We start from the raw sequence: 22,144 nt of genomic DNA on the forward strand, positions 1-22,144 counted from the left end.
ACGTCAGGCCCACAGCAGATACAACAGGTTGAGGAAACTCATCATCCCCAAGAATTCTTGCTTGACTTTGAAATTGCTAGCACTTTAATTATATTGCCTTCTGTTTTGAAATGTTTGTCTCCAGTATGGGTCCATAAACTTTGACTACAATCTGTATTTCTAGAAGGGGACAGAGGTGGTCAGAGACTTCTTTATTTGTAATGTACATGGAAAAGCAAGATGACAAAGTAGATAAACTTTTTTTTTAAAGGAACTGTCCCCAAAGTGAACACAAGAAATACCTGAAATCAGTTCTGTTGTGAAATCAGGGCTCTTTCCTAAGCTGAAAGCCAGTAAGAATTGGCTTCCTAGGATATATCTGTTCAATATCTTAAATCTGAAAGTACCAAATATTAATTTGAGGAAAGTATCAAATCATTTTGATAGGACTGCAGGTCTATCATATCTACCTCAAGGAATATTTTGGTTATTTTAATCCAAAATACTCTTGCTTTCAACACTTAAAATTTGGTGAGGTAAGGGACTATTTCTTTTTCTTGCTACCATTCCCCAAGCCTCCCAGTTTGTAAGCCGCAGAAGACACGGGTCAGAGTAAATAATACTTGCCAAGGGCATTCTGCAGGCTTTCTAGGAAAAGGCTCTTGAAGGAAAGTATTCTCCAACCACCACACTTTGATAAAACTGGCCTCTGTATTCCTGTCTTAGTCTCACTAAGAACATACATATTAAAGCTTTGGAAAGCTCTGAGTTAAGGACTGATGTGGTTTTGTTTAAATTTCTATGAAATCTCTGAAAAAAATCTCAACAGCCATAAGAATTTCCGTTAGTTCATTCTGTAATTATATGGGAAAGCATTTGCAAGTATGTATATATATATGTGTATATATATATATATATATATATGTATCTTTATTGTAAAGGTGATGAACAGGGGTACAGTTACATAAGTAAGGTAATGAGTACATTTATTTTTAAACACTATCACCCCTCCCCATTCTCTCCTGATTACCCCTCCCCTGCAAGTTGTAAAATTCATTTCCAACATAGTGTCTAATGAGTGTCATTATTGCATTAGTTCATCCTTTGTCCTGCTGTTTCTGTGATTCCCTTTCCCTACCATGGATCAGATAAACTTACATACAAGACAAAGGCTACAGAAAACTTAAAACAGAAAACAATAACTGCACACAGGATATAAGAACCTCTTGTTTCCAATTCTTGGAGTTTATTTTGATATACTTCATTATATATGGTCCTATGCCCCTAGCATTTGGGCTACAGTTAAGAATATCATAGACATATTCTAGTTCTTACAAATGAGGGAAATCGTGCAAACTACTTTTCTATGGGCCTGGCTTGCTTTGCTTAATATAATTTTTCCAGGTCTTTCCATTTCCTTATGGATGGTACAATGTCATTTGCAAGTATATATATATATTTTTTTTGCCCATCCTGGGGCTTGAACTTAGGGCTTGGGCTCTATCTCTCAGCTTCTTCTGCTCAAGGCTAGCACTCTGCCACTTGAGTCATAGTGCCATTTTTGGCATTTTCTGTGTATGTGGTACTGAGGAGTCAAACACAGGGCTTCAGGTATGCTAGGCAAAACCTCTACCACTAAGCCCTTGCAAGTGTGTGTTTAAAGTTCAGCTGTCGTCCCCAGCCCACAGCCCTAAACCTAAATCAAAATCCCAAAGCGAACCCAGGGCTTTGAGGTCCTAAACAGCGGTCCTAAACAGTGTTTCTAGCCCCTTCTGCCCAGCCTGTGTTTTCTGGCCCTTCAGTTTCTGCATTATCATCCCCACCCCCCAGACTCCAGGACCTTTCAGGATGTTGTTTGTGGCAAACCTCTGCTGGACTTTGCTCACTTGGATGTGCTCAAGCCAAATCCTGTGGCTGGTACTCTATTCATGCAGGGGCTTAATTGCCTGTGAATAAAGCACCCTCACAAGACCCAAAGTGGCCCCTGCAGATGTGAGGTGCAGAGAAGATGCCACTTCTTCATTCGTGACAACATAGTAGGGCAGGAATGAGTTTCCTAAAGCAGAAGCGACAGCCAGTGGCGAAAACAGCACACAGGGGGACAGATGCTGTGCGTGGGAGAGCCACAGACACCGAGTGTGGGTGTGCATGTGTGGATTGAGCTGAGAATGAGGAAGGCATGGCTGGAGAAATGGAGGAGGGCGGGTCTGAGAGGTGAACAGACACTGTATTACAAGAGCCCAGAGTGCCAGGAGAATGAATTTGAATTTTCTCTTGCATCTAGAAGAAAAGTGTATCTCCATTGGACATATGAGAGGAGGTAAGGATGGGGGGCTGTCTTAGTCTGTGTTCTGTGGCTATCACAAATTATCTGAGTCTAAGTCGTTTAGAAAGAACAGAAGTTTATTTGGCTCTGGCAGCTGGAAGTCATCAGCGTGTGGCTGATGTCTAGTGAGGACCCCATATCTACATGGTGTTGGGTGTCACGGGGTGAGAACCAGCCCAAGGGACTTGTCAGCCCAACTTCCTTCCTCTTCTCCTAGGCCACAGTGCCCCACGGCCTCTCACCGGTCCTGATGCACCCCACAGGCCCTGCTTCCCAAAGAATCATATATGAATTTATGGCGACTGAGATTCCAACGCATGAGCTTTTGGGGTACACATTGAAAGTCTAGCAGGTGTTTAACCTTATTTTAATATCTGCTTTGTAGGCATCACCAGGCAAGATTAAGAATCCTTAATCTAAGTGCACCTTTACCCTTTGCTGCTTACTATAGATGACTCGTGTGTGTGTGTGTGTGTGTTTCTTGGAACTAAACCCAGGGCCTTGTGAATGCTACGCACACTCTACCTGTGAAACTACAATTCTAGCCTTTTCTTTCCATTTTGTGTTCGAGGCAGGGTCTGGCTGCCTTTCGTTCAGACGGGCCTCCTCGGCCCTCTCCCTCTAGAGCAGCTGGGATACAGGCGTAAGTTAGCACCTCTTGATCACAGTACTTGCACCCTTTGCACCAGGCTTCCTCCGGATGAGATGATCTCAAAAGCTACCTCAGCCAGTTGTCGTGAGCTAACCAATCACAAGCTTGGAAAGGAACCCGGATACAGGAACACAGCAGCGGCACTGCTGTTCTTAATGGAGCTGTGAGTGTGGAGAGGGATGGTCTTACAGGATTGTAACTTCTGTTGCCCGGTTGCTTTGGTTGCTATGGAGACCAAACCCTCCCTGGGCAGAAGCAGCCACCTGGGCTGGCCCTGGATTTATGACACTGAAACTCAATCTGCCCATTTACTAACTCTACAAAAAAGCAGGTCAGAAGGAGGTGAAACCGATTGACTTCTGCCTGTTATTTCTGGCCTAGCGCTCTGACATGAAAATCCCCCTTTGTAGCCTTTTTCTTTTTTTTCTGCTTTTTAAAGTTAGTTAATGGGGGGAGGGAATCCCTGGTGGGAATTCTCTACCATGTCTTTCATTTGGACATTACATGGGGCCAAAGGTGTTACAAATCAGTAAAAGTAAATTCATAAAACCTGACAGCTTCTTGGAACTCTCAGACACAAGTAATAATTACAAGTCAAAAACCTGTTTATGTGCCTGGTTCTATGGCTTTTTTTCCTTATTCCATCCCTTATGGAATAAAGTCTTGTTCACTCTGGATGGACGGCAGGTGCCACGGGGCCCCTTCTCGTGTGACTGTTCCTTTATCCTGTGTCACCTTGGGTTTCTGATCTCTGAACTGTCAACACTCACATGCCTGCCACACCTGGATGAAGAGAGGGGCCTGCACCTGGGAGAAGTTGAGGCAGGGAAGGGGGGTGGGGGGACAGAACCCATTGGAGGGGAGACAGAATGTTGGGGTAAAGTCTCAGAGGAAAGGAGAAAAGAAGGGGAGGTGTCACTCTGATAGGATATCTCTTCCAATGACATGGATCAAAAGGAGGCTGGCTCAGGGTGGCTGAGGACAGGGGGTAACATCTACCTGCCTAGCTGCATGGCATTCCTAGAACATGACTGAGCAAAGAGTGCCGTTTTCCCTGCCCTGGCCCAAACAAGAGCTTTGAATGTTTGGTTGAAGAAGCTATTGGTTTCCACAAGCCTGGTGAGTGTGCATTCCCACATACATCCAGAGACACATTTTCACTCCGGTGTTATCAGAAGCTCAGCCCCTGCGGACATCTTCGAAGGCCGTGGTTACCGCTGGTGCTGCATCCTGAAGAGACACAGTTTCCCTGGCTGAGACAGGGCCATCAGAATGTCTCCTGGATTTGCCAAAGCCTGGACAGGCTTTAAGCTCTAAACAATAACCTAGCAATTTCTAAGTCAGTGAATGGTTAATGGAGAAATAATGTGTTCTTAGTTTACATTGGTGAGAAGGTTCTCCACGAATTACTTCTAGCAAATAAAATATAATTCTTTGAGCTACACTAGATTTGAGGGGATACGTGCTAGCCCTCAGTTAGGTAATGTAGATTCGTTCATAGGGTTGGATCAAGGGTAAATTCCTGGAGATGGCAATATAGTTGTATATGAGGATGTCCTTATTCACGGGCCTGGTTCAGCACACAAAGGAATCATGTATGTAACTTGCTCTCCATAGTCTAGGAAGATAAAAAGCTCTATCATCTATCTATCTATCTATCTATCTATCTATCTATCTATCTATTTTTGTCTATGTATCTATCCACATCTATTATCTTTCTGCAATCCATCTGGCTATCAAGGTATCTGTCTCTGTGTGTGTCTGTTATTTGTATATCTATCTATCTGTCTGTCTGTCTATCTAATGTATCATTTATCTATGTTTATCTATAATCTATGTATCTGTGTCTGTTGTTGGTCTATAATTCATCCGTCTGTCTCTCTGTCCCTCTGTCTATCTATCTGATGTCCATGTATCTATACAAAAATGGTAAGCCTCCTGGGAAGTCAGAATGCTCGGTAGAGGGCCGGCTTACTACATGGGGATTTTCATTTAAACAAATCAATCACTCATTTCAAATGAAAATAATGTTTGCATATTAACACTGTCTAACATGATTGTTAACATAGTTTCCAATTTTAGCAGCACGTATATTAGTTGTACAAGGGGTCTCATTGTGCTGTCTCCATGCTTGTACACAATAGAACCTGACCAAGCCCATCCATCTCCTCCATCTCCTCCATCCCCCCTTCCCTTTTTCCCCCTCTCAGAACAACTTCAACAGTTTTGTTCTACTTGCCTACGTGTGTGTCCACCTGCCATGTACGTTCCTTTCACCCTCCCACTGGTACCCACCCTCACACAAAACCTGTTTTACCTTCCTGCCATTCCTTTTGAAAAAGAGCACATGCTGCCTGTGATATTTTTCTTTCTGAGTCTGGCTTATTTCACTGAGCATGATGATTTTGGTTCCATCCATTTTCCTGCAGACAACATATTTTGTCAGAATACTTTATCCATCCATCCACAGCTTGGCTGTGTCTCTGATGCTGGCGTGTGCATGCACTGTGCCGTTACTGGGTCAGGACAACCAATATAGTTAGGAGAACACTTACAAATGACTCTTCCCTTGGGCTGGGAAGATGGCTCAGTGGTAGAGCACTTGCCTTGTATGCATGAGGCCCTGGGTTAGATTCCTGGAAGTGGCCTTGTGGCTCAAGTGGTAGAGCACTCGCCTTGAGTTGAAGAGTTGAGGGACAGTGCCCAGGCCCAGAGTTCAGGCCCCACGACTGGACCGCCCCCCCAAAATGATGCTTCCAGTACATGAGCCATGGATATGAAGCATAGCCACCACATGGCCTGGTAGAGCATTAACTTACTCCTTCTGTAGGACTGAGGCTTTCTGGATTTTGACCAGTGCCTTCCCAATCTCCCCTAGCTTTAACCCTTGAGGCATTGGTGATCACCATTCTTTCCTTCTGTTCATTATTTCCTAAACTTCATAGGAATGAGATCACAGAGGAAGTCACATCTGTACTGGTTTATTTCACTTCACACGACATCCTCCAAGTTCAATCCTGTTGTTGCATACAACAGGGTTTCTTTCCTTTTTAAGGCTGCATAGTATTTCATTGCATACAGCTACCACATGGCATGCATCTGTCTGTCAGAGGTCACTTAGATTGTCACTAGACATACTTTTTCTTTGGCAGTACTGGAGTTTAGACTTGGGGACTTACTTTCTTTCTAGGAGGGTGGCTACCACTGGAGACAAGCCCTCTGCCCTTTTTTTGCTTTGTTTCATTTCTTCCAAATGGGGTCTGGTGTTTTTGCTATGGTTGGTCTCGGATCATGATCCTCCTACCTTTCTTTGGCCCCCTGGAATGACAGATACATGCTACCACATTTGGCCTGTCACTTGAGATGAGGTCTTGCTAGCTTTTTGTATGGACTGTTTTCATGATGTATTCATAACACTTGTACTGACATACCAAATTCAACCGAACTTTACTCTGGCTCCTCTAAGCCCTCCTTTAATAGTCTTCAACATTGTCCCTATCCTTGACCTACCTAGCCCAATCTTAGCAAAAGATCCTGCTAAGACAGTTTAGCAAGAATTTCCTACCCTGATGTTTTCTTTCTCAGTCATCTCCCGTTCATGGTCCTTCCCTCTTCTAGTTGACTATATATAAATATATATATATATATATATATATATATATATATGTTCAAATAAATGACATGTTAAGTTCTGAAACAGTGGCTGGAATTGGCCCTGATGAGAATCTAGAAGACAGAACAACTGATTCTGAGTAGGTAAGCTTTGGGTGATATTGTGATCAGAATGTCTCTTAAAGGCCCCTATGCTAAAGATTTCTTCCCCAACATAGCAAACAACATCAAAAGAAAGCCCATGGATTGGGAGAAGATCTTCACTAGCCACATGGACAAGGGTCTCATATCTAAAATATACTTAGAACTCAAAAAATTAAATCCCCAACAACAAATCCTCAAAGAAACAACTGCCCGATAAATAAGTGGGCTAAAGACTTACAGAGAAACTTCTCTGAAGAGGAAAGGAGGATGGCCAATAGACACATGAAAAAATGCTCAACCTCTCTAGCCATAAAAGAAATGCAAATCAAAACAACATTGAGATTCCACCTCACCCCAGTTAGAATGGCTATAATCAAGAACTCTAAGAACAACAGATGCTGGAGGGGATGTGGCCAAAAGGGAACCCTACTGTATTCTTGGTGGGAAGGTAAACTTGTTTAACCACCCAAGAAAGTAGTATGGAGATTCCTTAAAAGACTCCACATAGAGCTCCCCTATAACCCAACAATCCCACTTTTAGGCATTTACCCAAATGATCACAACAAGGCCATACTAACACTACCAGCACAACTATGTTTATCGTAGCATTATTCACCATAGCTAAGATGTAGAACCAACCCAGATGCCCCTCAGTAGATGAATGGATCAAGAAAAAGTGATATATATAATGGAATTCTATGCTTCCATCAGAAAGAATGACACCACCCCATTTGTTAGGAAATGAAAAGACTTGGAAAAAATTATATTAAGTGAAGTAAGCCAGGCTCAAAGAAACATAGGTCTCATGGTTTCCCTTATCTGCAATAACTAGTATATATCTAGGACAAGCAGAGAAGGTCAAAAGCTATGTACATATGACCATATAAGATGATGCTAAACAAAATGAATGCCAAGATGGGGACCCAAGAGGTTTTATCTTTGTTGCTATTGTTTTTAATGTAGTTATAATGTACTATGTGATTTTTTGCTTTCTTTTATATGTTCTTCCCCCATGGTATAACCCCTGTTTTCACTGTATTTGATATCAGTGTCCTGAATCTTGTATATACATTTTTCTAATTTGGGGAAGGGAAGAAAAGTAACAAAATGCTGAAATAAGGATACAGGATGACCCATTGTAACAATGAGATGTACCAGACACAATGTTGAAAAAGAACTTTACAACTTGTGGGGTGGGGGAGGGAAGGGATGGTAGGGAAAAAAACAAAGGAGGAGGTAACAATGCTCTATAAGAAATGGATTCATTACCTTGCTCATGTAACTGTAACCCCTCTATACAGTATCTTTACTCTCTCTCTCTCTCTCTCTCTCTCTCTCTCTCTCTCTCTATATATATATATAACATAACATTAAAAAAAAAGTTTTCCTCCCCAGCCTGCCGCACTACTAGGAGGTTGTGGGATCTTTGGAGGGAGGGCCTTGTGGGAGGAAGTTAGGTCATTGGGCTGTGCTGCTGAATTGGATATTGGGACTCTAGCTCTTCCTTTTTCTCTCTCTTTGCTTCCTGGCCCCATAGGGTGACTTGCATTACTCTACCCATTCTGATGCATTGTGCTGTCACTGGCCCAAAGGGCCAAGTGACCATGGACTGTGGCTATGAGACCAAATAACCCTTTCCTCTTTTTGTGTTTTGTTGGTTGTAGCTTTTTTCTTTTCTTTCTTTTTTCTTTTTTTTTGTTTAAGACTAGAGCTCTACCCCTTTAAGCTACAGCTCTACTTCCAATTTTCTGGTGTAGGAGATAAGAGTTTCCAGGATTTTCCTGCCCAGGCTGGCTTCAAACTGTGATCCTCAGATCTCAGATCTCAGCCTTCTGAGTAGCTAGGATTATAGGCATGAGCCACTGGCCCCCAGCACCGTTTCCTCTTATTAAGTTGATTTATCTCAGGTATTTGTTACAGCAATGAAAAGCTGGCTAGCACAGGTTAAATATTAAAGAATGAGTACAATTTTGCCCATGAAAGAAATGGAGAACAGGCTGGGCATTCTAAAAAGGTAACATTGAACTGGGACTATCCATGCCGTGGCTCAAACAAGTGATTTTGTAAATAGGAAATTCCAGGGACTATTATGAGATACCCCTCAAATTGCCCAACCATGCGGTTGGGGCCTACCTTTAGGCAAAGTAGGTGTAGGTAGACAACTGTATCTGTGGGTCAGGCCCCAAAGAAAACTTGTTTTAATTATGCCACATGTTTTTACATGAAGGGATTTACCAAAAAAGGAATGTTTACTGAGAGAAATATTTGATTCCTGTTTTATAAATAAAATCATTCTTTTGGTTCTTCTGAAAGTGACCGATAAGACCCAAGGGGTCGAAGCAGAGAGAGAAGGTTGAGAGACACACATTGGCACCAGTGTGTGGAAAATGCTTTCCTGTGGGTGGAAATTGCTTCAGTCATTTCTCTGAGGCAAGACCAGAAGCAAAGTCATGCAGAAAAGCACATGGAAAATCTGGCAAAATATTTTTAGTTGAGTTGACCTTTTAATAAGAGTAGTATCTCCTTTAAAAGTAACATATATATATATATCTCCAAAGAATGCTAGGTTACTAATGGTTGGAAGGGAGGTCAGAATATACAAGCTTGTGTTGTAAATTTTGGGGCCTAGGTGCCCAGGAGTTTGCTTGGGAACTTTGCTCTTCTGTAACCACATCCTGTCAGCTGGAATGCACCTATTGGAAGGATTTTGGAACCCTCATAATTCTTCCGCAGAGATCCTTCCCTTCATACTTCTGGTCTTCTTCCCCTCTTTCCCATCTAGTCTTCCCTTTTCTCCATCCTTTTTCCTCCTAGTCCTGTTTAACCTTATTCTGTTATACCTGAGTAGATTGCTTTACCCAAATAAACTCAGGGCTAATCCCAACATGTGTTCTGAAAAATCCACTTATAACTGGTTCTTATATAAAATAAGTACACTACTGTCCCCTGAATCAAGTCAACTTTCAATAATTGTATGGGGTGGACAAGGTTGGGTTTGGTGTTGTTTCCCTTCTACCACTTTTTTGTAGTCCTCTTATCTCTATTTCTTTTGTCTTGTGTCCTAAATTCCCCAGTATCCAAGGGGTTAAGGGATACCACAGTGTATCCAGGGGTTCGTTTGGCCTGTTCCAATGGATGGGCATGGTGATCAGGGTTGGAGAGGGGATAGATGGGTTAGGACTGTGGCGTAGGTACTTCATTTGATTTTGTCCCAGTCAGAGGTAGGAAGTCCAGGCCTCTAGCCACTACACACGCTTCTGACCTTGCCTTGTTTTCAAGTTCTTTTCATCTTCTACAAAAGGCTCCAAGGGAGAATCAGATAATATAAAATCCCATTCTACTTCTGAGCTTAAAAAGCCGTTTTCAGAGCCTTCCACTGTGAATACTCAGTGAAGAAAACCATCTCCCGAGGCTCAGAATGAGCGACAGCCTACAAAGAGTGCCCCAGAACCCCTCAGATGTGATTGTGGGTCCCTATGGTCTGCCAGCCTTCAGACCCTTAGAACAGAACAAAGCACCAGGAGTCATTTGGAGCCCTGCCACTGGCCTGGCCGTCCTGGATCCAGGGTACCAGGGGAGCCCAGTGCACTCAGGGATAAGGGAGAACTCAGGATTGTACCACGACTTGTTTTGTTTCCTCTGACACTCTCCTTTCCCCTCTCAAGTATGGGCACTTAGAACAGGCACCCGCTGTTCTAAAACAAAGGAAAAAATATAGCAGTTATGAGTTTCCTGTGTGTCTGACTCAGGTGGCTGATGCGGGGCTGCTTTGTTTGCGGAGACAGTTTGAGACCTACGTGTTCTTTTCTGGGGGTGAACATGCTAGGTGTAGATAGACACAAACAGCCCACTCAGCCACAGGCACAGAATGCTGGAGATGACGACTCTTTCTTTGGAGCTACATTCCTGCAGAGATAAATATACAGAAAGGCAGGCATTATAAAGGAGGAAGGATGCCGTGTCAGCGTGAGGGCTCCTAGCAGAACAAAAGAGTTATCATGTGCAGAGGCTGGAAATGGAACTGGAAGCTCTCAGCACTGGGGCGACAGCCGAGGTCTCCCAGGAGAGCAGTCTGCAAAGAAAACCTGAACCTCCCAGGAAAACGATCTCTGGGTAGAGCCGGGGTAAACCAAGCTTATAAAATCCCTTCATGAGATGGTCTCATTGGACAGAGGAAGGGAGCCCCTACTAACAAGTTTTTCTCAAGACACCCTAATTAGACAAATTTGCAAAACTTAGAATTTTCATGACATCAAAACTGTTTTTGTTTTTATGACTACAAAATCCCCCAAATGCTAGCAAAGCACCAAACGCTGGCAATGTTTTTCTTTCTTTCTTTCTTTTGTCGGTCACGAGTCTTGAACTCTGGGCCTGGGTGCTGTCCCTGAGCTCTTCAGCTTAAGGCAAGAGCTCTACCACATGAGCCATAGCACCATTTCTGGTTTTCTGGCAGTTTATTGGAGATAAGAGTAACATGGACTTTCCTGCCCAGCCTGGCTTTGAATTGCGATCCTCAGATCTCAGCCTCCTGAGTAGCTAGGATTACAGGCATGAGCCACCGGTGCGCAGTTATGGCACTGTCTTTTCTAAAGAGCTACTCTTGACTGAAAACCATGGAACTGGGGCAGGATGGGAGTTTGGGGCAGGCCGGGGGTCGGGGAGAGGTGAGGACCCTGTTTGAAAATGACCCAGCCTGACTTTTTAAATAGAAAGATGACAGGGTGGTTGATATGAGATGCATGTTCTAAAACAAAGTCTGCTACATTCATTGCACATTTAATTGCTTCTTAAAAAGCAGATTCTCTCCCCTGTCTCCTTCAGATTTACTGGCAGGCTTCGAAACATCCAACGAACCAAGTCAAAGCTTGTTGACTAGCCATGAGCAACTTTATCTTTTACAGTATCTGTTGCCCTGTGGATGGAAGTATCCAATGAATGCTGCACTGGAGAAAGGTTATTTCTCCTTTTCGACTCCATTTCAATGGGTAGTTAACCTTTGAGTCAGCCGACTCCACAACAGCTTCCTCCCCTCAGCAACCTGGTCCGGTCCACTCTCCTTTAATTAGAGTACTTCTTGTTTACAGGCCACAAAGCTGGCTAAAGGTACCAGTGGCCATTTGCCCTCTTGTAACTGAGAGATCCTACTGAACTGTGTGAACAGCAGGTCAGCTGTGGAAGAAGCCAGGGGCAAGAAAATAAAACTTAGAGAAGGAAGTTGCTCTTTATGAAGCCCTGACTTCTGATTAAAGCAATAATTAAGTCAGGATGTCTGCTGGGAAGATCTTTGGACGAGCCTGCTAACTTTTCCAAACAAAAGCCCTTTGCTACAGACTCTAGCCTAGGACTGCCTCATCCGAGTACAGGTTGGCCTCCAGGACTGGCATCTGCCACAGACAAAATGGCTTAAACTTTAAACACCTGTCATCTACCTGCCTCTGATTGACATTCACTGTCAAAGTAGGAAGGATCCCCCAATAGGAAGTAGGCTTGCTTCCTTTTGCATTTGCCTTCAAAAGCCGGATTCTCTTCCAGATTGAATCACAAACCATCTCTGACTATAACTGACTGTCACTAGGTTTGTGCTGACTTCTCTTGTTGAAGGTGATGAGGATGATTTATGATTTAATTGCGAGTGGTTCTGATTCTGGACATGCTTACTGTCTTACAGATCTGTAGAGAACCCTATCCTTCCCCACAAACAGTGTCAACAACAGTTCTCACATACTCAACGTGTCTGACACACTCAAAGTCCTATACCAGTGACCACAGAGGTACAGCTTGCATAAAAAACTCAAGAGTGGCCCCTGGTCTTCTTGAAACAACCGATAGAATGGAGAGGAAATGAGACTGGGTAGGCAGCTTGCCTGATTACAAGAGGAAGGATGAAGGAGGAACTCATTTTGCTGTCTTGCTTTTCCTAGAGCTGCCCTCAATCCCAGCTCTGGTTCTCTGAGACTCCTTTGTCTATGTTCCAGTGTATAGAGGGAGCTGCAGGAGGAGTAAAACTCACTTGAGAAAACACAGGAGCATTTGCATTACTGCAAAGCTCTGTGGAGCTAGTGTTTGTCTAGTAGAAACATACGTAAGTGTGAAGAATGAAGATGCTCTACTCTGGTTCTTCTCCAAGGCTATCCTTTGTCATTAACCATTCTCTCCTCCACTCCATCCAAGCCAATCCTCTTTGATGCCAGCCTCTGGCTAGCTCCGTATCTAAGAGATTGGATATGGTTTGGATTTCTGTTCTGTTTGGATGTGCCAAACTTCTGGAAAAGAAAGCACTGGAAGGTTCTAAAGAGCTCTTAGGGCAGCTTATCCTTTCCCAGGTCATTTTGGAGACAGGCCCTTCAAAGAGCTGGCTTTAAAGATGTCTAAAGGTGGGGCTGGGAAGGTGGCTCAGTGGTAGAGCACTTGCCTTGCATGCCTGAGGCCCTGGGTTCGATTGCTCAACACCACATAAGCAAAAAGAAAAAAGCCGGAAGTGGCGCTGTGGCTCAAGTGGTAGAGCGCTAGCCTTGAGCTGAAGAGCTGAGGGACAGCGTCCAGGCCCAGAGTTCAGGTCCCACGACCGACCAAAAAAAAAAAAAGATGTCTAAAGGTGAAAACCCCATGGGCTTGCATAAGGGCTCACCTCTGAGTTTCATTCCCGGGGGTGTCCATGTTCTTCCATTTGTGCTATTAAAATCCATCCTGTTGTCCAATACCCCTGCAGCCTTGTTTGCATCTTAAGTGTGTGTATGAGTTTGAGTCATCCTCCCTCCAGGAAGTATCTTCCCGGTGTCACAGAGCTGCCTCCCCATCCCCCACATGTGGTGCTCTTCCACTTTGTAAGTGAAAGCAGATGGGTTCATTCATTGAAAAATTAAGTCTGAGCATCTAGTATGTGCTAGTTACCCTCCTGTGTGCTGTTACAGAAGGTAACAATAAAAACCTCAATTGCCCTGCAAACTTATATCCAGAGAGAGAGAGAAGAGGAGAGACAGACAGACAGAGAGAGGACCAAAGGAGAGAGAGAGGACCAAGGGAGAGAAAGGAGAGAAGAGAGAGAGAGAGAGGACCAAGGGAGAGAGAGAAAGAGAGAGGAGCATGGGAGAGAGAGAGAGAGTAGAACATGGGAGAGAGAGAGAAAGAGAGAGAGGAGCAAGGGAAAGAAAGAAAGAGAGAAAGAAAGAGAGGGGGGAGCAAGGGAGACAGATTACCAAAAGTCAACACTAGATACATTGCACAGTCCATGAAAAACTGCTAAGTGCCGCTGATAAAAGCAAAGCAAGAATGGAGGGTGCAAAGGAGATGGTAGAGAAAGGACTGCAGTCAGCTTCCCAAGTGCTATTTTACTGACCCAGCAAGTGACAAGTGAGAGTTTCTGTTTCCTCTTTTATTTTTTATTATTTTTTTGGTCATTGGACTTGAACTCAGGGCCTGGGTCTTGTCCCTGGGCTTTTTTGCTCAAGGCTAGTGCTCTACTACTTTGAGCTGCAGCTCTACTTGCGATTTTCTGCTAGTTAATTAGAGATAAGAGTCTCACATATTTTCCTGCCCATGCTGGCTTTGAACCACGCTCCTCAGATCTAACCTCTTGAGTAGCTACGATTACAGGTGTGAGCCACTGGTGCCTGGCTGTTCCCTCTTATGGAGAATGGATAATAATAATAAGCAAACACTAGGACACACATATGCATCTCCATACACACACACACACACACACACACACACACACACACGCACACACACACCTCAACAGTCTCACTATTTGCAGAATTATATTCTGTAGATACTTCTGTCCTAATTCTATAGCTGTATATACATGTACACTCACAAATAATTATATATAGGACATATGTGTGTGTCTATATGATACATAGAAGTCATATATTATAATTTCACTAGAATTGCTAAACCGTGTCCTCAGGCATTTCGATATCTCTTTCATGTCTGGCAGCTATGTAGGAAATTTCCAGTTCCCCCAAACAGACTTGTTACTTATTCAGGGGAATACTGACATCTCTTGGTGACACGGACCATAGAGACTTCCCCCTGATTTTCACCTGTTATGTCCATCAGACCTCCACTCCTGCTACTCCCTTCACCCCCAGGTGACTAGCGGAGCAGCGAGGGCTCTAGGGACTAGGCTGACAGAGCTGGGGGAGATGCAAGTTCCTGACAGGGCGAGGAAGGGTACAGAGTGTAGGACCACCGCCCGGACGTCTTCCTGCTCACTTCAGTTCTGCTCTGAAGCCCGAGTCCGAGAGCCCTGGCTTCTGCTTTCTTTGAAAGTCCTTGGTGCGCAAATAAGCAAATGAGGGCTTAGGCATGTCCAGTCATTGTTAGAGGATTTTCTGGAATTTGGAGCATTGTTGTTTTACTTGTGTAGAGACGGCTTTGGTTGCCTGTTTATCATAAAGCACAGGCTCTTGAATAACTTCCTGAGGTCCTGGCCCACATTCTTAGCCCGGTTGGCGTCTCTTGCCCAGCAAGGCTCACTCAGGGCGTCTTCCCAGCATCCTGTCTGGGAATGACCTTCTTTTCTGCAGTCACTAAGCTCTGCAATTCCTTATTGAAATGACCTTCTGCACAGGAAGGCCTGTTGTGGCGCCTGGCAAGAGAAAACAGCCCTGGTTTCTAGGAAGTCGCGCGCGCGCGCACACACACACACACACACACACACACACACACAAACAAACACACACACGCACACACACTGGAAAGCTTGTTTGGAAAAGGCCAAAAGTGTTCCCCCAGAGGAACTTCCTTGATCAAGAAAACCACTCGACCTGCCAGCCATGTACAAAACAGAAGCAAAGGCAGGTGCAGGGCTCACAGGTGCGACCCAGCAAATGACACAGCTGCAGCCAGCAGGCTCACAGACAGCTGAAATGGGGCTGAGATTTCCTGTGGGACTGATGGGAATCTAAGGGCATGTGCATGCATGCGTGCGTGCGTGCATGCGTGCGTGCATGTGTGTGTGTGTGTGTGTGTGTGTGTTCATGGGTGTTGGCAAAGCATATAGTATTTAAGAGGAAAATAACTGAAATGACTTTCTCTAAAATGATTTTGCTGACACCACGTTCTATATCTGTAGGATTTTTTAAAAAAAATTTACATGTCTAAGTAGAACCTCAGCACTCAAAGAAACTCTGGAGTAAGGCGTAGGCAGGTGCTGTAAATCTGTTCTCAAACTTAAGACCTCTTGGAACATAATAAAGAACTATAAGGAAAGCCAGGTGTCAGTGGTTCATGCTTGTAATCTTAGTTATACAAGAGGCTGAGATCTGAGGATCAAGGTTTGAAGCCAGCCTGGGCAAAAAAGCTAATGAGATTCTTATCTTCAATTAACTAGCAAAAAGCCAGAAGTGGTGGTAGAGTGCCATTCTTAAACAGAAAAGCTAAGGGAAAGTGTGGCGTCCTGAGTTCAAGCCTAAGCACTTGAACATACACACACATACACACACAGAGAGAAATATAAGTGTACAATTTTTAGACATGATACCTTGTTGACTGTCACATACAGACATTTATTTGATCCTAATTTTGGTGACCAGGGAGCTCATACCCTGCCCATGCTGTGATGGAGAATTATAATGCCCACTGAAGGTTGTTCTATGTGCCACAATCTCCTTCTCTGTGATCAAAGCCAGCATGGTGGATGTGTGATCTTAATAGGGCCCTGTGCCTTTGTTCAGAAGTGTCCCTACCTGGTTTAACACTCTAATGTTGTCACATAGAAATCATTGATAGTTTAATGTTTGCCATGGGTTTTGTAAGCAAAATCTGATAAAAATCATGAAGTACGTATTCAAGATGAATGGTTGCATGTGATTAACATATCCATGGGTTCTTGCTGCCTGTCACATTTGATGTTTGTGATGCCTCTCCCTCATAGAGTTTGATTCAAAGCAAATGCGAGATCAGCCTGACATCCCCAAGAGGGACCTGGCTATTTGAGCTACAATTTACCTTGGACAAAGAACAAAGACAGTGGTATTCTATAGAACACAAATAACCAAGGAACCCTACTACGTTGTTTCTGACTCATGTTTCTTCCCTGCCTTACCCAAACATGTAGTCTGAAAATGAATACATGGACTACAGGGATAAAGGACAACTGAGAGTTCTTTTTCTTCTCCCTTCTTCCGTATTCATCAGTAAGCCAAAAAAAAAAGTCACTGCAGGTCACTGCATGTATTGAGAAGTGAAATGAAAAGAAATTGAGTTTGTTTGGTCTACTATTTTTTTCTATTCTAGAAAGAACAAAAATGTGCATGAATGTAATGAGGCACAACATATAAGTTGTGAATTACATAATTTTGGTGATTCTGCACAAGTTAAATGCCATTACATTTGCTTTTTTTTTTTTTAGTTCCAGTTCTAGGGCTTGAAGTCAGGGCTTAGGTGCTGGTCTGAGCTTTTGTGTTCAAGGCTGGCACTCCACAACTTGAGCTATAGCTCTACTTCTGGTTTTTGGTGGTTAATTGGAAGAAAGAGATTCACAGACTGTCCTGCTTATGCTGGCTTCAAATTGTGGGATAGTAGGAGAAAAACAAAGGAGGGGGTAACAATGCTCAACAAGAAATGTACTCATTACCTTACTGGTGTAACTGTAACCCCTATGTACAGCATCTTTACAAGAAAATAAAATGAAAAAAAAATTGTGATCCCTAGGTCTCCCGAGTAGCTAGAATTTCAGGCCTAAGCCACCATGTGGTATCCAACTCGATACATTTGTATTTTAAAAGTGGACCTTATACAACAGAAAGATGAGTGATAAGTCATTCTAATTATTTAAAGTTTTAATTTAATGGAACACCATTAAATCACAAATTTACAAAATACTCTGGCAAGTTGTAGAAGAAAGGTGCTTCATACTATAGCAGCTCTTAACCATAATTTCTTCCCTTGCTTTTAAGCAATTTTTATTTTGCATTGGGTTCCACAAAGTATATAATTGGTAATAAATACAATTTTCTGTGGAAACACATAATGACATGGCTGTTGGGGTTAAACTGGATGGTAGATTGGCATAGCACATGTCTAGTAGTGTTCTCACATATGCTCAAACTTTCATGCTCCTGATTGTCTACGGGTTTCCCAGAAGCACATCCTAAGATGGGATCAGGTTTCATATTTGGAAGACAAGCCCTTAAGACATCAATTGAAGAGAGGAACAGCTAGGCCAGGAAGTAAAGGGAGCCATTTATCAGTGAGACCTGGAAATTGGTCACCACAGTGTGGACCTGGTGCTTATTCCTTCTCTGAGCCCTGGGAGGCAGTGTTAGCCCAGATTTACCCTAGATGAAGAACAGGAAGCTGGTAGAGAGTTATTCCTAGAGGCATTCTTCATCATTTCTGACTTTCTCTGCTCCTGTTTACAATGACAAAGAAAAAGAAAGAACGCCAAGGAAGACAGTCACAGGTATGAACAGAATAGCAACCAATACTTCTTGCATTAGCCAAGGATTGAAAGATTCTGAACAGGTGTCAGGTATCTTTTTACATGATTGGTGGGTTGCCAGAGCACAAAACAGGCATGCAAGAAAGACAAATCTTTTTCTCTGTGTGGATGGGATTTCAGAGAGACATAATCGTAAGACCTGTCATAGGTGGGTCTTGAATGATGGTGTTATATTTGCTCTGGGAAATAGAAGAAAGATGAAACTTCCAGGACTGTTGAGAAACACAAAGGATACACACAACTGTTTACAGACAACACAGGATCACTAAGACTCCCTAGAATCTACCAGGAGGACTGGAAAGCGAATTTTGTGCCAGTGTAGTGTGCTTACCGGCATCTTCAGACTCCTGAGTAAGTCTAATCTAGATGTTGAGTTCCTAATCTTCCAGGTATTTAGAAATACACTGTCCAGTCCCTGGTAAAATCCCACTCCGGCTCATTGCATAAATGATTATGGCTCAGCATACATTTGATTCCACTTGCATTTTTCCACCTGAGGTCAAAATCTTATTCCACACATGAAGTACGAGGACATAAGTAAGTGGAAATTTGGTTGAACATGTAATGAACTCAAGTAGACACATATAACACAGAATTATATATAGACAAGTTTGTGGCACATCTGCATACTCTGCTGTTTGTAAACGAGCATACACTGATGATATATGTTATAAAATGATATTGGTTCTTACTATGTTATTCAGAGGATATGACTCTGATTTTGTTAATTTTTGAAAGGTTGTATTAAGTAACCAAAATGTGATTATGTATGTGCATGTCTTCTCTGAGATCTTTTTTTTTTAATAAAGCAGATCAGTCCATTTTTCTGTTTAGGTAGTTTCCATCCTGCTGAATGTGAGACTTGGTCTTACCATGTACATAAACTAAAAGTTACTCTGCTGTTTTTGTTCCTGGATGTTTCCAGAAGTCAGGCGACTCCTGGGTCAGATAAAAAGTCCTCTATGAATCATCACACAAGATGAAGCGCAATACCTCCGACTGAGCAACATACTATGGTCCCATGGATACCACTCACTGGTAGATTTTCATTGTGGCTGAAGAGCACTGAGTTTGGAGAAGTCACTGCTTGACAGCACTTATTCAGGACTCATGGAGAAATGCTTCTTTATTTCTCAAAGTTCCTAGGTACACATGTAAACAAAAGCTTACCTGGGTAAAAAACCAGCAGAGCCTTGTAAGATTGATAACATCAAGCAAGAAATGCCAGAGATATTAAAATATGTATTGCAGAGAAGAAAGCACAATAATACTAAGGAGAAATGGGAAATTTATATATTCAAAGAATCCAAATCAAAAATTAAGATACGAAAAATACAATGTCTGAGATAAAATGACACTGGATGACCTGGTGAAGGAATATACTCAGGAACTTATAGACTGCTCAACAGAACACTCTCTGAAAGAAAACAATCAAGGAAAGGGTCACAAAGATGAATGGAAACACAAGCGAGCTGTGGCACAAACACACACAACCACTCAGTATAGTGATTTTTATTGACACTCCCATCAAACAATGCACATAGTTAGAAAACGCTCCTGAATGTATTCTGAAGAAATGAGGATTGCTAGGCCCTAATGAGGAAACAAGTCTGTGAGCCTGGCTCCAAGCTAGGAAGAATTCCAAAGGCCAGCCCTGCCCCTTACAGCTTGGATAAACGACAGAGAGGTCATCAGGACTGAATGAGATGACCCACGGGTAGTGCTTCACTCTGAAGTGTGCAATGTTATCTTTTGCGGCAGCATGTGTTTTCTTCTGCCTTTGAAATAAGCTAGAAGCACTTGTTAAATGCTGACTTTATACTTTAAGGAATGTTCCGTGATGAAGTTGAAATCTAGTTAGGGAAAATCAGATACACAAGGAAAAGAACATGGTAGAAGTTAAAGCTGTAATGTTAAGGGTTTCCTGTGGACCTGCTATGTGTTATGTCCTTGATGTAGCATCCAGTTCATTGTAATTCTCTACTAAGTTTTAAGGTACAAAGTCTTCACTAATTTATGAAGGTATAAAATTTAGGGCTAGAGTAGTTAAAGCGTATTTCCAAAGGTTTTGTCCAGTAAGTTATGGAGCATAAACCAAGTCTGATTATGTAGATATCATACTTATTCAATGACTGTCAGAACAAACTATTTTCTAAAATCACCTCCTTAATAGTCTTTCAAGGCCCGATTACTGATACTATTTTATACACGAGGCAAAGAAGACTTGGGAAATACTGCATCAGAAGATGTTAGATACAATGCTAGATGAAGTCAGTTATTCAATCCAGTGAGGTTTTCCTTGGCTGTTAAAATGGCAATAGAGAGTCAGATAGTGTTTATTTTTAGATAGATGCTATTTCAAAATATTCCCAGTAAGGGTCCAGGGATAGCTCTGACTTTGAGGGAGAGTTGAAATGCCACTAGGTCTGTATGGGATGGGTCACCTGTTGATGCCAGCTGTGATCTAATCTGAGGCCAGTGGTCCAGCATGAGCTGGGGGCCTGAAGACTAGAAGTTTGGCTCTGGCTCTGTTACAAACTGTCCAGATGAACTCAGACACCTCGCTTCTCTTGGTTATGAGTTTCTCACCTGGGAACTGAAAAGCTGGTATCCAGTGATTTCCAAAGTCTGTTAAAACTTGCTTCTGTGTTGGGTGTGGGTGGCTCACACTGGTAATCCTAGCTGCTCAGAAGGCTGTGATGTGAAGATGGCAGTACAAAGCCAGCCCTGCCAAAGAAAGTCCCTGTGAGACTTTTTATCTCCAATTACAAAACAGAAGTGGAGCTGTGGCTTGAAGTCACAGAGTGCTAGCCTTGAGCAAAAAAGAGCTCAGGGACAGTGCCCAGGCCCTGAGGTCAAGCCCCATGACCAAAACTACAAAAACCTTCTGTGAAATGGACTTCTGATATCCCCTGAAACAACTAATAAGAATCCCAGTAACACATGAAAACAGAGACTTGACCTCTGTAGTCCTGCCCCACACCAAGGATGGTATGTTTTTATGTCAGGACTTATAGTGAAGCAATGGCACAGATAACACTGTGGACAGCAAGTTCGGATTCAAGGCTTTGTTACAGGAACAAGTCTACTGGGGACTTAAGGAACCCAATTTGTACTTCCAGGATCGGCAAGTACAAATCCTACAAGAACTCCCTGGCCATAGAACAGAGAGTCCTAGAACAAAGCCTGTTTTGATCCTTTGTCTTGGTTAAGGGTGAAACTCTATCTATGGCAAAAACTCAGATGCTTGTATTGTTTGCATGCCAGTAATAAAACAGGAAAACATAACCAAGTGGTTTGGTTAGTGTTGGCATGTACAATTCAGGGTGAAAAAAATGCCCTTGGATGTTGGCTGATAACCCAGTATTTGATTTTTTTTTTAAATAAGCATGTTGCTTTCAAAATACTAGAGATTCTCGTTGAAGGTTAACTGTGAAGAATTGAACATCCTGGTATTGGGAAAAGCATTCCGGATGCCTGGCATCACAGCCCTTACTGTAACATTGGTGGTAACAGCAGTGACCACAGCACGAGCCAGAGGAAGAAGTTCCCTGGGGATTTCCCGAGGCAAGCCTTTCCATTTAAGGGTAAACGATGGTTAAGAAGCGGTGATTCAGTGGTGAGAGTTTGTGTTCCTAGTAACCCTTTCCAGTGTAGTCTACTGTTGAGATTAGTGGACCTCAGGTAGAAATGACTCCAGAGAGCCTTGTGGCCCTGGGGTCATGATCTGATCTGGTTTGGTGTGCCCTGTGTGGTCTTGGGCTGACCTAGGGCCTATCTTTGGGGGAGCTTCTGATTTACTGATTTGAAGTTCATAAACCTGTGATGGTCTCTGTTAGGACTGTACAAAAGACAATAGTATAGTTGGATCTTAAAGGTCCTCAATAGGTCTGTAGGTGGAAGGCTGAGTTACCAGTCTGTGCTGTTTTGGGGAAGGGGAGACTTTAGGACGTGGGACCCATTAGTAGGAAGTTAGGTTATACTG

Source organism: Dipodomys ordii, unplaced genomic scaffold, assembly GCF_000151885.1.
Source record: "Dipodomys ordii isolate 6190 unplaced genomic scaffold, Dord_2.0 Scaffold296, whole genome shotgun sequence".
Taxonomy (NCBI): domain Eukaryota; kingdom Metazoa; phylum Chordata; class Mammalia; order Rodentia; family Heteromyidae; genus Dipodomys; species Dipodomys ordii.